Genomic DNA, 14928 nt, shown 5'->3' on the forward strand with positions numbered 1-14928 from the left:
TTCAGATGTGTCATTCCCCACCAGCCAGTATTTGGTGATACTTTTGGTTGTCAAATTTGGGGAATGGAGCTACTACTGGCGTCTAGAAGGTAGAGGCCAGGGAAGTAGCTAGATGTCCCACAATACACAGTACAGTCCCCACAACAAAGACTTATTCATCCCCAAACATCAGTAGTGGGCAGGTTGAGAAGACCTGGCCTGGAGCAGCCACAGACCAACTCCGAAGGCAGGATGATGCCGTGTGTACAGATTGGTCAAAGCAGGTCTTTGTTAACTTGTAAATTCTTTTCTTTCTTTCTTTCTTTCTTTCTTTCTTTCTTTCTTTCTTTCTTTCTTTCTTTCTTTCTTTCTTTCTTTCTTTCTTTCTCTTTTCTTATCCTCACTTGAGTATATTTTTCCACTGAGTTTTAGAGAGAGTGGAAGAGAGAGAAAGACAGAGAGAAACATTGATGTGGGAGAAACACATCGATTGGTTGCCTCTTGCACGAGCCTCGACCAGGGCTCAGGCCAGGGAGGAGCCTGCAACTGAGGTAGGTGCCCTTGACCTTCGGAATTAAACCCAGGACCCTTTGGTCCACAGGCTGACTCTCTGTCCACTGAGCCAAACTGGCTAGGGCTAAATTATTGCTTTAGAAAGAGAAATCTTAAAAACAAACAAACAAAATCTTGAGAATATATTCATGTCATGAGGGGTTTTGCTTAGCACACTACATTAGTTGTTCAAGAAACAATCTTCTAAATCAGGATAAGAATATTTTCTGGTCCTTGAGGTAGCATTAGCATGGATTGTTCACATCGGCAGCAGATGTGAAACTAATGTCGCCGTTTCGCACAGAATTCACATCATCCACCGCAGGGTCAGCTTGTCAAAACCAGGACACGTTTTCCCCCTTGTAAGGTCAGCCCTTTAAGAGACTACAATGAATGACGTGATGTCACAGCTGGGGAGGCAGGGAAACAATACTTTTGGAAGTGGTCTGGCCAGTGTGTGGGAGGGGGTGACATGGCCAGGGACATATATGGGTTGTGTGCCAGGGACCCTTTCATCCAGGGGAGGAAGCACTCCTTCCTGTTATGCTACCCCAGCAAGCCTGCGGGGAGCCCTGGAAGTCCCTTGCAGCGCTGGTCCCTGGTCCTCTCATGCGTCATCCTCCCCTCCACGCCACTGAGCCAGCAGAACTGGGGGAGGACAGGAACGGGAGGGATGGGCCACTCCTGGTTTTGAGCAAACATGTTGCAGTCCTTGGCTACTTCACAAGCAAAGAGGACATGTGGGGGAGGTCCTTGGGGATCAATGACCCCGGGGGCCAAGGGGACTTTAGGAAGCACCTTGAATGTTCAGAGGGAAGGAACGACACTGCCCACTCACCTTCCCAGAGCGTGGTCCCTCAGGGATGCAGCAATATGTTGGGGCAGGAATGGCTGCCTAAGGGGTAAAATGGATTTTCCAAAATGCTACAATTTCCTAGGATGAGACGCGGGGTCAAGCCTGTCAAACTCAAAGGCTCACATGGGCCAAATAAACAAGGTTTAAGTGTATGTGGGCCGCAAAAACACAAAAGCTTCAATTTTCATAGAAATGTAGGTTTATTTCGATAGAGACAAGCTGAATACAAAGGGCTGAAATAAATGAGTCATCATTAACATAAAATAATAGGACATTTTAATAAAAATTAATATTTTTTTCTTGAACATTAACTTACCAGACACCGAATAACTGCACAAATTAAAAAGCGTAACACAAATACACCTATTTTTCTTGTTCTCCGAAAGCGAAGTATTTCCTGTTGCTCACACCAAACAAGTCAGTCCAATACTAATGATGTGGCTGTCGGCTGCTAAAATATTTGCTGCTGGTACTAGTGGAGAGAAATGGTGCACCTGCACGTAAGCCGCGTAATGGAAATGAATGCAACACGATTATAGTCATCACTCATTAGTGAACGTTGTAGTTTGTTATGAATAATTATGTATAACAGGATATTGTAAAAATTAAGTTACAAAATTTTTATTAAAATGTTTCTTACATACTGTTATGTTGGCTGGGCTTCAAAAATATTTTCTGCGGCCCACGGGCAGTGAGTTTGACATGCTTGCCCTGGGTGGAGGGAGCGTCCCTGTACTTTGAGGTGGGGTAATTGCATTGAACACTAGCCATTCTTTCTGGATCAAATGCTCTTCATATGGTGACTATGTTTTTTCTTTCTTTCCTTCTTTCTTTCTTTGTTTTAATGAAAGCAAGGGTTTCAGAAACTGTCCAACAAAGAACTTTTTTGACGTGTGAATTTATTATATGAAAGATTTCCATGTTGTATAAATGGGATCACACATATCAGAAGCTTAATTGATAGTTTGGAGTAACATGACGTGAAATCAGGGCTATTTCAGACATGTGATCACAGGATAAATAGGGGATGGAAATATGCCCAAGTCCATGCTCGATGCCAGCTTGGAGGGGGCAAAAGGGAGACTGACAGCCATTGGTAGGTTTTAGGCATTGGCTTTCGTCCTCCCTGTGCTGCTCCACTGGGACTTGAAGTACTGACGGGCCATCTGAATCCATAGTGTAGTGACGGCCGAGGGGAGTAGCCTGGCCCCGGGGCTGAGCTCAGCGCACTGCAGAAGTGAGCTCCAAACACCTGCCCTCAGGCACCGATCCCTGCCACAGAGGCCTCTAAGATTGACTGTGGATCTTGCCAATCATTCCATGGCTTGAGCAAACCCTCTTTTGTACCTTTTCTTTCTTCCTTCCATCATGCATGGATGGATGGATGGATGGATGGATGGATGGATGGATGGATGGATGGGTGGATGGATGGATGGATGGATGAATGGATGGACAAATAACTCTATTTCCACCTTCTGACTCTGGTGAGGCAGAAGGGGCCTGGCCTTACTCCTGCCCCATTTGCTCCACGCATTAGACACAGATGCCTTCAGTCCTGGGCCTCCTGGGCAGGGCAGCTATGGAATGTAGCCGGACCAATTATCATGGAAAGCACGTGGGCTTTGGAGTCAGAAAGACCTGGCCTGTTGCTCCTAGCCATGTGACCTTGGACAAACGCCTTAACATCTTTGAGCCTCAGTGTCCTCATCTGCGAAATAGACGGATGTGAGGTCCTGGTGCTGGCTGGGTGAGAGAATGCTTGTCCAGTGCCGGCCCCTAAGGGGACTGCAGTTACTTCCCTTTCCTGAGGCTCACGGTCTCTTCTCCGTTTCTCTCTGGACTTTGTGATTGTGTTGGGTGGATGCATGGAGGGCGGAGGAGAGATGATCCCACTTGTTGTCCATACAAGGGTGTTGCCAGGACGAGAGGGGGCTCCTGGGGGAGCGATGGAGACATCCTTGTGGAGCAATCTCCTTGCTTCATCACTGCCCTGCACGAGAAACAGCTCTCTTGCCACCAGATCAAAGTTCTCTTGTAATCAGCTGGTGGTTTAAACCCCATGGTGTCAACAGCCCTCGTTCTCTTATCTTGAGTAATTGCAGTTTAATTGGGCCTCCCTGGGAGGCAATGCCTTTATTTATTTATTTATCTTGTTTTTTTGTCTGTGTGTGTGCCAGGTCTTTATTTTTTTAAATTTCATTTTATTGTTTAAAGTATTACAAATAGCAGTACATATGTCTCCTTCCCCCCCTCCCCCATTGACCTTCCCCAGGCCTCCCCTACCACTCCCGCACATGCCCTAACCCCCCTCCCCCTCACCACCTCCCCCATTGCCTTGCCTCCATTGGTTATGCTTATATGCATGCATACAAGTCCTTCGGTTGATCTCTTATTGAATTTCTTGGGGTGACATTGGTTAACAAAATTATATAGATTCCAGGTGTACAATTCTATAACACACCATCTGTATATTGTATTGTGTGTTCACCACCCCAAGTCAAATCTCCTTCCATCACCATGTATGTCCCCTCTACCCTCTTCTACCTCCCCACCCCCATTTCCCTCGGGTAATCAGCACACTGTTGTCTGTGTCTATGATATTTTTTTTTCTTAACACTTCACCTTTTTCACCCCGCCCCGAAACCCCTTCCCCTCTGACAGCTGTCAGCTGTCAGCCTGTCCTCTGTATCTGAGTCTGTCTCTATTTCGTTAGTTAGATTCGGCATATAAGTGAAACCATACGGTACTTGCCTTTCTCTGACTGGCTTATTTTACTTAGCATACTACTCTCCAGGTCCATCGATGCCGTGGCAAAGGGTAAGATTTCCTTCTTTTTTTTACGGCTGAGTAGTATTCCATTGTATGAATGTGCCACAGCTTTTAAAAATATATTTTTATTGATTTTGAGAGAGAGAGAGAGAGAGAGAGAGAGAGAGAGAGAGAGAGAGAGAAAAACATCAGTGTGAGTGTGGAACGTCCATCAGCTGCCTCCTGTGTGCTCCCTACCGGGGGTGCGCCCTGACTGGGAATCAAACCACCAACCTTTCCGTGAACGTGATGATGCTCAACCAATTGAGTCACACCAGCCAGGGTGTGTCGTACAGCTTTTTTTATCTGCTCATCCACTGATAGGCATTTGGGCTGCTTCCAAATCTTGGTTATTGTCAATAATGCTGCAATAAACACAGGGGTGAATATATTCTTTTGAAGCAGTGTTTTGGGTGTCTTTAGATATAGCCCCAGAAGTGGAATCGCTGGGTCACAAGATAGTTCCATTTTTAATTTTTGAGCTAACTCCATACTGCTTTCCACAGTGGCTGCTTTTACACAACAAGGGAAACCAGCAACAAAATTAAAAGACAACCCACTGAATGGGAGAACATATTCATCCATGAGACATCTCAAGGGGTTAATTAACATGCACAATTTATAAAGAACTTAGGTAACTCAGCACCAACCCTCCCCCGTCCCCCCCCCCCCCCCCCCCCCCCGCCAAACAATACAATTAAAAAATGGGCAAAGGACCTGAATAGACACTTCTCCACAGAGGACAGAGAGATGGCCAATAGTCATATGAAAAGATGCTCCAAGTCACTAATCACCAGAGAAATGCAAATTAAAACCACAGTGAGATATCACCTCACACCTGTCAGAATGGCTACCATCAGTCAATCAACAAACAAGTGTTGGTGGGGATGTGGAGAAAAGGGAACCCCCCCTTGCACTGTGGGTGGGGAAGCAATGCCCTTCTCACCCAGGGCTGCTCGCACACTCTTCACCTGTACCCCACACGCCTCAGGATTGGAGCCTTTGGATTCCATGTGCTCAGAGGAGTCTGGGCTGTCCCTGCTCTGTTGGGACCTGCCATTGCATGTCTCGGTGAACCTGAACACAGACGCCCTTCCCTTCTCCCCGGGAATCCCAAGGAGCAAAGGGATTCTGGGTTAGAGAAGCAGGAATGGGATGTGAATGGAAACCGAAAAAGAAATTCTTTTCTTATTGCTTGGGATGGTGATGACTTTACTCCTGGAGAGATTGCTGGGACACATGTTTCAGGAAGTGATCTATGGCCACAACTCTTTGTGGTAGAAAATTTGAAGGAAACAAGAGTGACAATGTATGTTTCCCCGGCATCTTAGACAGCGGGGCTTTGCTAGGGGATTGGGTGCAGTCAGCACAATCTAGAGCAGTGGTTCTCAACCTTCCTAATGCCGTGACACTTTAATACAGTTCCTTATGTTGTGGTGACCCCCAATTTCATTGTTACAAATTGAACATAATTAAAGCATAGTGAATAGTCACAAAAACAAAATGTAATTATATATGTGTTTTCCAATGGTCTTAGGTGACCCCTGTGAAAAGGTCGTTCGACCCCCAAAGGGGTCGCGACCCACAGGTTGAGAACCATTGATCTAGAGAATTTCAGAGCCGGACTGCAACCTGGAGACCATCTCTCAACATCCGGAAATTAAGGTCTAATAGGTTAAATAAGTTGCCTGAGTTTACAAAGAGGGCAAGAGGTGAAGGATGGTCCCGACCTCCTGACTTCTGGGATAGGACATGACTTACTACCAACTTCATCTGAATTGAGTTGTAGATATCTGGTGATTATAAGAACTCAGAACAGACTTTCATGCCCACATCTATATGCTTTATTTATATTTTAGTGACTTAGTCTTCCCCAATTCAGGAAAAAAACACAGAGCTCCGTTTGGGAATTACTGCCCAGGCGTTTAGCCATGGCGAGTTCTCCCTCCAACATCCCAGGCGAGGCTCAAAGTCAGCCTCCCCTCCCATCTCCTGAGGTTTGCCTGGCTGTCAGCCTGGAGGCCTGGGAGTCTGAAGGCTCCATGATAAGTGAGTAGAAGCTGACAAATGACACTGTCTCATCCGAGATCTCTCAGCAAAGAAGCATCAAACCCCGACGCCCGGGATGGTCTGGGGTTCAGAGCCCTAGGCACTGCCCAGCTCCCACCATCAGCCGATTCCAGTACTACTGTGAGGAGCAGAGGAGCTATGGTCTCAGGCTGATGGGCTCATGCGGAAAGGACTGGGTGTGTCGCCCAGGGCCAGCTTCACTGTGGTCTCGCAGGAGCCATGCACAGCCTTCCACCGAAGGGCAGAATCCGATACTCCTGTCCCCGTCTCCGTGGCCCTCTCTCTGCGCTTCGCTTCGGATGTTTTCTCTCTCAGAAACCTGCCTATGTCAGGTCTGCCCTTTCACCAAGGCCCAGGCCCATCACTCTTATTGTTTTAAAAAGAATTTCCTGGCCTTGAGGCTAAAATTAAACTGCCCTTTGAGAGTTTCCTATTTTGTCTGTTCCTGCCTCCTGGTGGCTGCACCACCCTCCCCCTCCTCATCCCCCCCCCCCCCCGCCCCCTCCCTGCTGGGAGCACTAAACCAAGGAGCATTCCTGCTTGGTCTCCTTCCCTTCTGCCTCTCAGGGAGCACGACAAAAGTGCCCTCCGGAAGCAGACGTGCCCAGGGTCCTTCCGAGGACAGAGACACTCTGCCCGCAGATGGAGCTGATCTGGGAGCTGCTCTGTGACACCTTGGACAATCTGAAAGGAGGCGCTGGCTTATCCAGCATCTTCCGAGAATGAGCAAGCCCAGGCTTGAGTAGACGCCTGCACAGCTGTTCAGCCCATTGTGGAGGGGCAAGTGCATGCAAGGGGGTGAAAGGTCTTAAGTTGAGAAATTGTCCACTTGGTGCCTAAACTCTTATTGAGCAGCCACTATGCCAAAACTCCTGCCGCCGTTCAGTAGCCAGGAACTTCCTAAGCTTCACTGTTGTCTACTGAAAAGTAGGGAAAGGGGTCACAACAGTGTTTGAGACCTGGCCGGTGTGCGTCAGTGGTTGAGCATCAAGCTAAGAACGAGGTGGTCACAGTTTGATTCCTAGTTAGGGCACATGCCTGGGTTGCGGGCTTGATCCCCAGTGGGGGACAGGCAGGAGGCAGCCGATCAGTTATTATCTCTCATCATTGACGTTTCTATCTCTCTCTCCTTCTCCCTTCCTCTCTGATATCAATAAAAGTATATTTAAAAACAAACAGTGTTTGAGGATGGCTTTAGGGAAGAAGGAAGACAAACACAATGAAGGCTTTCAGGCATTCTGAGGGGACACTGTAGGCCACGAATCCAAGTGATGATGATGACAACTTTTGGCTGAAGGCTTCTCCAGCCCAGGGTGGTTCTTTATGGAGTGGAGGTTGCTAGTCACAAGGTCAGGAGAAAGAATGTGGATGGATCAGCAAAAAGGAGGCTTGAAGTCTGGAAAGGAATTTGGAGATGGTTGGGGCCAGCCTCCTCAGGAAGCAAAAACTTAAAGAGGTTAAGAGCATGGCTGGAGGTTACCCAGCGCCTCAGGGGCAGAGCAGGACTTGAATCCAGGCTTCCCAGGTCCAGGCTTGTTTGTCTTCCTGCTGGAGCACATGAATACCTGTGACATCCCTAGATGAATTGAGCTGTGCCTGAGATGGCAGAGCCCTCAGCCTATTCATCCAGGGTTAACTCTGCTTTGCCTCTGAGTGTACTTTTTAATTTTTTTTAAGCAGCAGCTTCTGTAAATATTTATTGTGTCTCAAATGTTTATGGCTCTGCAGGAGGGCTAAAACCTAAGATTCTGTGGTGGATTAAGAAAAGACAGATTTGGCCCAGCCAGCCGGCGTGGCTCAGTGGTTGAGCATTGACCTATGAATCAGGAGGTCACGGTTCAGTTCCCGGTCAGGGCACATGCCTGGGTTGCAGGCTCGATCCCCAGTGCGGGGCATGCAGGAGGCAGCAGATCAATGATTATCTCTCATCATTGATGTTTCTATCTCTATCTCTCTCCCTCTTCCCTCCTCTCTGAAGTCAATAAAAATATATATTTAAGAAAAAGAAAAGAAAAGATAGATTCAATCACACAGAGTTTGTGCACTGGCATGTGAAGGGTGGGGCAAACATGGGTTCACAGCTTTAAGTATGAAACACAGAATTATTCTTGTATTGTTATTTATTAATTACTACAGGCCTGGTGCATGAATTTGTGCTCTGGTGGGGTCCAGCCGGCTTGCCTGATCAGGGCCATTGGGGGTGGGGCTGGCTGGAGCAAGGGGCCACAGGTGGTTTTCTGGCCAGCTCCAGGCCTGATTGGGGTCCAGGGGCCAGCTTGGGTGCAGGGCCAGCCAGGGTGAGGGGCAGCAGGCGTTCTGGTGGTTCTGTTATTTGGTCAATTTGCATATTACCCTTTTATTATATAGGATTGTGTTATTTCCCATACAAACAACTGTAAACCTACTTTTGCTCTGCCCTGTGCAGAAGAACAGTAAGGATGGAGGTAAGAGACAAACACCTGGGCATTGAAGGCTGTTTGACTGAAGAGAAATAAACTGGAAGAGAAGATCACATCAGTGCCAAATTATTATAAAAAATAAATTAAAAAGTGAAGTTTGATCAGTGGTGCTGATATTTCTTTTTTGTCCCAGTCTCCAGTGTGGCTCTGTGGGGCAGCATGACACACGTGCCTGCGTCAACCTCCCCACCTACTGCTCCTGCCTAGTCCGTGAAATGAGGCTTTCTAGAACTTACTGATTCACCATGTCACTTCCTCTAACACAGCCTCCAATGCCTCACTCCTGAAGCCAAGCTCCTGTCTGGAGTTCATGGCCCTCAGCCCTGTGACCCTCCTGTAGCCCCCTCTGTAACCCTCCCTGATCCCCTGCATGCTGAGCATCCTCACGGCCCCAGATCGCACTTCCCTTGTGCTTGTCACCCCCAAACCCCACAGTCCTTACCTCTATCTCTCCTGCCTAAATCCTTCTTATTTGCCTTTCATAATTGTACTGTTAGGTACGCCATCTCCTTCTTTTACTCTCCAGGCCTTTCGCCAAGTGTTTTAGGCTAAATATTACTCCACCTTGCCTGGTCGGCGTGGCTCCAAGGTTAAGCGTTGACCTATGAACCAAGGGGTTACAGTTCGATTCCCAGTCAGGGCTCATGCCCAGGTTGCGAGCTCGATCTCTAATGTGGGGTGTGCAGGAGGCAGCCGATAAATGATTCTTTTTAATTGTTGATGTTTCTATCTCTCTGTCCCTTTCCCTTCCTCTCTGAAATCAATAAAAATTGTTTTAAAAAATTACACAACTTTTCAGTTAGTACTTTGGTCTGCTTCCTCCAGGAAGTCCCCCCTGCTGCTCCCCTCCCCCTTCACATCAGCTCTGAACCCTGTCACATCCCCTCCCTGTAATTTCCTGTGTATTTGTCTGTAGGCTCCTAAGAATAAAGTTCATTTCTTGCTCATATTGTATTCTTAGCATCTAACCCAATACTTGGCACGCTATGGATTTGTTCCATGAATACCCATTGCTGTAAGTCACCCACTAGCTCTCATGGGATGGATGCCGCTGGGCCTCAGCCATCTGCACAGAGCCCCACACACTTCATGTTGCACTTAGGAGGAGAAAAGAGTCTGAAATCGAATGGACGTGGGTCAGATGCCTAGCTCCGTGATTTCATTAGCCGTGTGGCCTTTGGAAATTTGCTTGCCCTCTTACAGCCCCAGTTTGTTCTTCTATGAAATGGAGATAAAAATGCGAATCTTGCACTATTGTGATGAGGATGAAACGTGACCATCTCTGGACATTGCTGAGCTAGTTGACATAGAGCGGGTGTGGGATGTGCATTACTTTCAGTAATTACCTGCGGGAAGGATGCGGGAGGACCTGTCAGATATTGTCCTTAAAACTGTGGCAGAGAGCCCGGATGGTGTTGCTCGGTGGTTGAGCGTTGACCTATGAACCAGGAGGTCATGGTTTGATTCCAGGTCAGGGCACATGCCCAGGTTGTGGGCTTGATCCTTGGTGTGGGGTGTGCAGGAGGCAGCTGAAAGATCAATGATTCTTTCTCATCATTAATGTTTCTATCTGTCTCTCCCTTCCACTCTGAAATCAATAATATATATATATGTCACCCACTAGCTCTCCATATATATATATTATCTATATCTATAGATAATATACATATATGTATATCTATATATATATAAGCCTAATATGCAAATTGTCCTCTCAAGCTGGAGTTTGACTCACCAGGAACTCAACTGCTTGCTATGAAGTGCACTGACCACCAGGGGGTGGTGTGGAACAAAGGAAGGCCCCAGCCGGCAGCTGGCAGCCACTAGGGACCCTAACCGTGCACAAATTTTGTGCTCTGGGCCTCTAGTATATATGTGTGTGTGTGTGTGTGTGTGTGTGTGTGTGTGTGTGTGTGTGTGTACACTGAGCCATGCCAGCTGGGCAAGGTTGAGTAATATTTAGCCTAAAATATTTAAAAACTGTGGCAGAGACTGGGGTGTAGCTTGCATCTCCTGGAGTCACGTTCAGTTGCAGCCAGGAGGGGCAGGTGCCCACAAAGACACTGGGACTTGTTTCAGGTGGAGCCTTTCTAAAGCAGTGAGGCGGGGCTGTGCTGCCCAGATTTCTGACCCGCTAACAACTTGCTTCTTTCCCCTCAACTGCGACAGTTTCATAATGAATTGGCACTGGCTCCGTGGCTCTCCTGAGTAAAAATGTCATTTTCAGACGCTTTGAAATAGGCATTAGGTCAGTGTGCGAAATGTCTACTGTACTGGCAGGTGTCTGGGTGACAAGGGTTATGGTGCTCCAGGGGCATCTGTAAGCAAAGATGCTTGCGATTCATGGCAGGCTCGGTGCATTGTCTCCTCAAAAACTTATTCTCAAAAAAACAGGGTTCTCTGGATCCACTGAGGACATTGAAAAACAAATTGCATCTTAAAAACAGAGCTCCACTGATAAAATAATAACAAATAATACATGAGTTATCCCTGACAATGTGGGAGCCTGGTGTGGGGGCAGGACAGACTCTACGAACAAAGCCAACCACATAAACTCGGGCTGGCGCTGCACGTGGCTGTTAGCAAAGCCTGCAGTTGACTCACCACGCAGCCACATGGTCGTTGCCCAGATCTGTACTTCACTGCTTTGTCCTAACCCACCACCTCCTCCTGCTTTCCATCTCTCCCCTGCACACTACACCTTGCCTGCAGAGGCCTTTCCTTAGCAGGGAAAGCCTGAAGTTTTAACCCTGAATTCAAGTTCCCCTCAGGTGCCCACTATCCTAGCTGGGCCTGTGACAAACTAACTACCTACCGTCTATCTACGTGGATCCTACTTGTATGGCCTACGGCCATCTCCCAAAGATCTGGTTAATGCTAACGATACACACACTGTGCCCAAAGGAGATAGGACAGGCAACTTAGAGTTTTCTTTTATGCCACAGAATAAAAATGTCCTCCTTCAAGACCCTTTTCCTCGAACCCTGATACTTGGCACTGAGTTTTGAGAAAGACTCCAGAGACATATAAGAAGACGGGAATAGGTAGATATCGAAAGCACACAGCTAGTCTAGAAAATGTGTTTCAAATTGATCTGTTGCAAAGTATTGTGGGATTCCAACTACTCATAGTTTCTTGGGGATTTTAAATAAAACCTGAATGTTGTTCCTTTAGGGACTTATAATATTAAAAGACCATGTCAGCAAAAATAGTTTTAAGACAGAATTAAGGAAATGTGTCCAATAGGGTGTCCTTATTGATGATTTCCCTAAATCTCTTGGCCTCAAACACAAGGAGCCAGCAGAATTGTCATTGCTTCATTTCTTGTGTGTTTGTTTTAATCCTCACCTGAGGATATTTTTCCATTGATCTTTTAGAGAGTGGAAGAGAGAGGGAAAGACAGAGAGAAACATCGATGTGAGAGAAACACATTGATTGGTTGTCTTCTGCAGTCACCCTGACCAGGGCCCTGGCCAGGGAGGAACCTGCAACCAAGGTATGTGCCCTCGACCAGAATCGAACCTGGGACCCTTTGGTCTGCAGCCCAATGCTCTATTCACTGAGCCAAACCGGCTAGGGCTCATTGCTTCATTTCTATTCTGTGGTTCCCTCTAGAAACAGAAGGCCAAGGACTTCAGCCTCTGATATACAATAACTCAAGGCAACTCCGTTCAGTCCCAAGGGTGTTAGTACATTCTCAGCACCCTTAGGTCAGTTGGCAGATGATGAGCCCTAAAGTACATTTCATCCAGCTCTAGTTTGAATGATTTTATGAATATTGTGAAAAATATGGTCGGAATTAATGTGCGCAAGACCTCCTTCTATATTTTGGGTTTGATTGTCATTTTTCTCTGTGCCAATATATTCTGTTCTGTTAGTTTCACTGAGCTTAAGTGAATGGACAATTGCAAAATGGAGAAGAGAGTGTAGATCGTGGATGACTGAATCTAACACAATAGGGCTGAGTTCTTGTGTGCAGCTAAAGGGAAGACAGACCATAAGAGGTTCTCCAGTTAGAGGGTCTAACTGAGGGTTAGCAAGCTACCCTTTGGGGGTGAGAATACCACCAAAGGGGTTGCATCCTCAGATGAGGATTAACAACAACAACAACAACAAAACACACACACAAAGAAAATAAGTACGTAGTCTAAGTCAGAAACACTGCTTATTTCCTGTGACTCTTTTTTTTTTTGGTTGTGGTGTGTGTGTGGGGAGGGGGGGGAGTATGATCAATAACTGGTTCTATTCTGTTATCATCTATGAATGATTCCTACTTACATGCGCCTGGATGCTATAAAATAATTTTTCATTGAGGCTAAACTATAGAGATTTTCCTCTTAATATATGTCCTTCCCCCCTCCCCCTTGGTTACAGAGGCAGGGAGTTATCAACTCTTATGAAGATTCTCAAATGGCCTGTGGCTTCCAGTCCAATCACCACCCACAAAGAACTTGCTATTCCTTCTGGGAGGAGATGGCCACTCAGGAAGTTCCGACTGGTCTCGAACACTGCGGCTCAGGTAGGAACCTAAACAACAGCTGAGAGTGAGCACAGCGTTGAAGGACAATGGACATTGGATGAGGGCTGCGCTCTCTAAAATAGCAGCTGTTGTATCTTACTTGGGTTCGGATGCTATTGTTCTCTGATGGAAAGCCCCAGGTGTTCTCAACAACCTGAGTTACTTTGTTCTCCAAAGACAGGAAAACTACACTCTAGGAATAGACCCGAGTAAGGGGAGGTGGGTGTAGGTCTTCATTTTGTGACTAGTTCTGTCTCTTGTGCATTTCCTGCAACCTTCTCCTTTGAGCCTGGCTGTTGAGAAAGGGCCTAGAAGTGTTGCAGACACAGAGTATGAACTGGAAACACAGCCTTTTACAGAGCATAGTGTCTTTCATTTACCTTCTCTTTCCACGACTCCCCACGTCTCTGCTCATGCCCACCAGCGTCTGGCTTCTTCCTCCTTCTTTCTCTTCCTTCTTCTTCCCTGTCCCATGTTCTCTTGACTCAGTGGGCATTGATCTTTGAGGCCTTGCTTGGCATCACCCTGGGTTGGAGGCATGTTGCTGTCACTCTCTGCTTGGTATCTCAGTCCTCCAGCATAAATACGAATCCCGCAGCTGCCTACCCATTTGGAGAGGAGACAGGAGGGCTTTCTCTCTCCCCATTTCTTCATAGATGCTCCTCTCCTCCTAGCACTCCAGGCTCTCTAGGCTGGCTGGTCATATTGCTGCCCCCTGGTGAACAGGAGGCGCACTCCTCCTGGGAACTTGGGTGGAGAAAAGCTCAAAGTCCTCACCCCAATTCTATTTTGCAGGACTATCTGTGTTTCTCACAAATCCCATCAGCCTCTGTTTACCTGCTACCTTTTGGGGGGTTCATTTTAAATACAAAATGTAAAACTTGAATTTGGGGGGATCTGAAATAATTGATTCAGAAATGAAGTTCAATTTTTCATGAAAGCAGGTTATGATCATATATATCCAGATACCCAAAAGCCAGTTAAACCCTGCGTTTTATTCCTGGGATATGTTCTTAGCCTAAGAAATGTCATTATTCTCTCACTTCTTGAAATTCTGAGGAATTTCATAGGGCAAAAGCCTCTGGAAATGAACTAAAATGCAATTTTTTGTTCTGTGTCTCTTTACCCCACAACACTGTATGGCAAACTACGTGTATAGCAGGGGAAATATAAAAGAACAGTTTGTTTTGTGCCCACACTTTAGCTTTCACCAGAACTACACACAGGCACAGAGCAAGATGCTGTAGGCCTCGGTGGGGGTTGGAAGGAAGGCATGGGAGTTTCTTTGCAGTTGCCTGGGTCTTCTCCAGGGTAGAATGGAACCAATGACCCTGTCCCATGTTCTCTTGACTCAGTAGGCATTGATCTTTGAGGCCTTGCTTGGCAGCACCCTGGGTTGGAGGCATGTTGCTGTCACTCTCTGCTTGGTATCTCAGTCCTCCAGCATAAATACGAATCTCGCAGCTGCCTACCCATTTGGAGAGGAGACAGGAGGGCTTTGCGCCTGTTCACAGGTGACACTTAAGAACTTCACATTTTTTTTTAAAGACCGATCATTATTTTTACTTTAAATCCATACTTGCTGGGGTCCAACCCCAGCAGGTCCAGGGGTCCCCAAAGGTGTGGACGGAGTCGGCGAAGAAGGAATGACACAGAGACAGCGTTCAGTTGATCAGCAGCCTAGC

General features: G+C 46.9%; 1 long non-coding RNA gene across 1 annotated transcript in view; it reads left to right on the plus strand.

The window, feature by feature from the left end:
- LOC118678134 overlaps nt 1-13235 on the plus strand; it is a 30754-nt gene extending 17519 nt beyond the window's left edge. The window contains exon 3 of the long non-coding RNA XR_004974759.1: nt 13099-13235. This is a non-coding gene — a long non-coding RNA (uncharacterized LOC118678134). The remainder of the gene's footprint in view (nt 1-13098) is intronic.
- Nucleotides 13236-14928: the final 1693 nt, after the last annotated feature.

Source organism: Myotis myotis, unplaced genomic scaffold, assembly GCF_014108235.1.
Source record: "Myotis myotis isolate mMyoMyo1 unplaced genomic scaffold, mMyoMyo1.p scaffold_m19_p_20, whole genome shotgun sequence".
NCBI lineage: Eukaryota > Metazoa > Chordata > Mammalia > Chiroptera > Vespertilionidae > Myotis > Myotis myotis.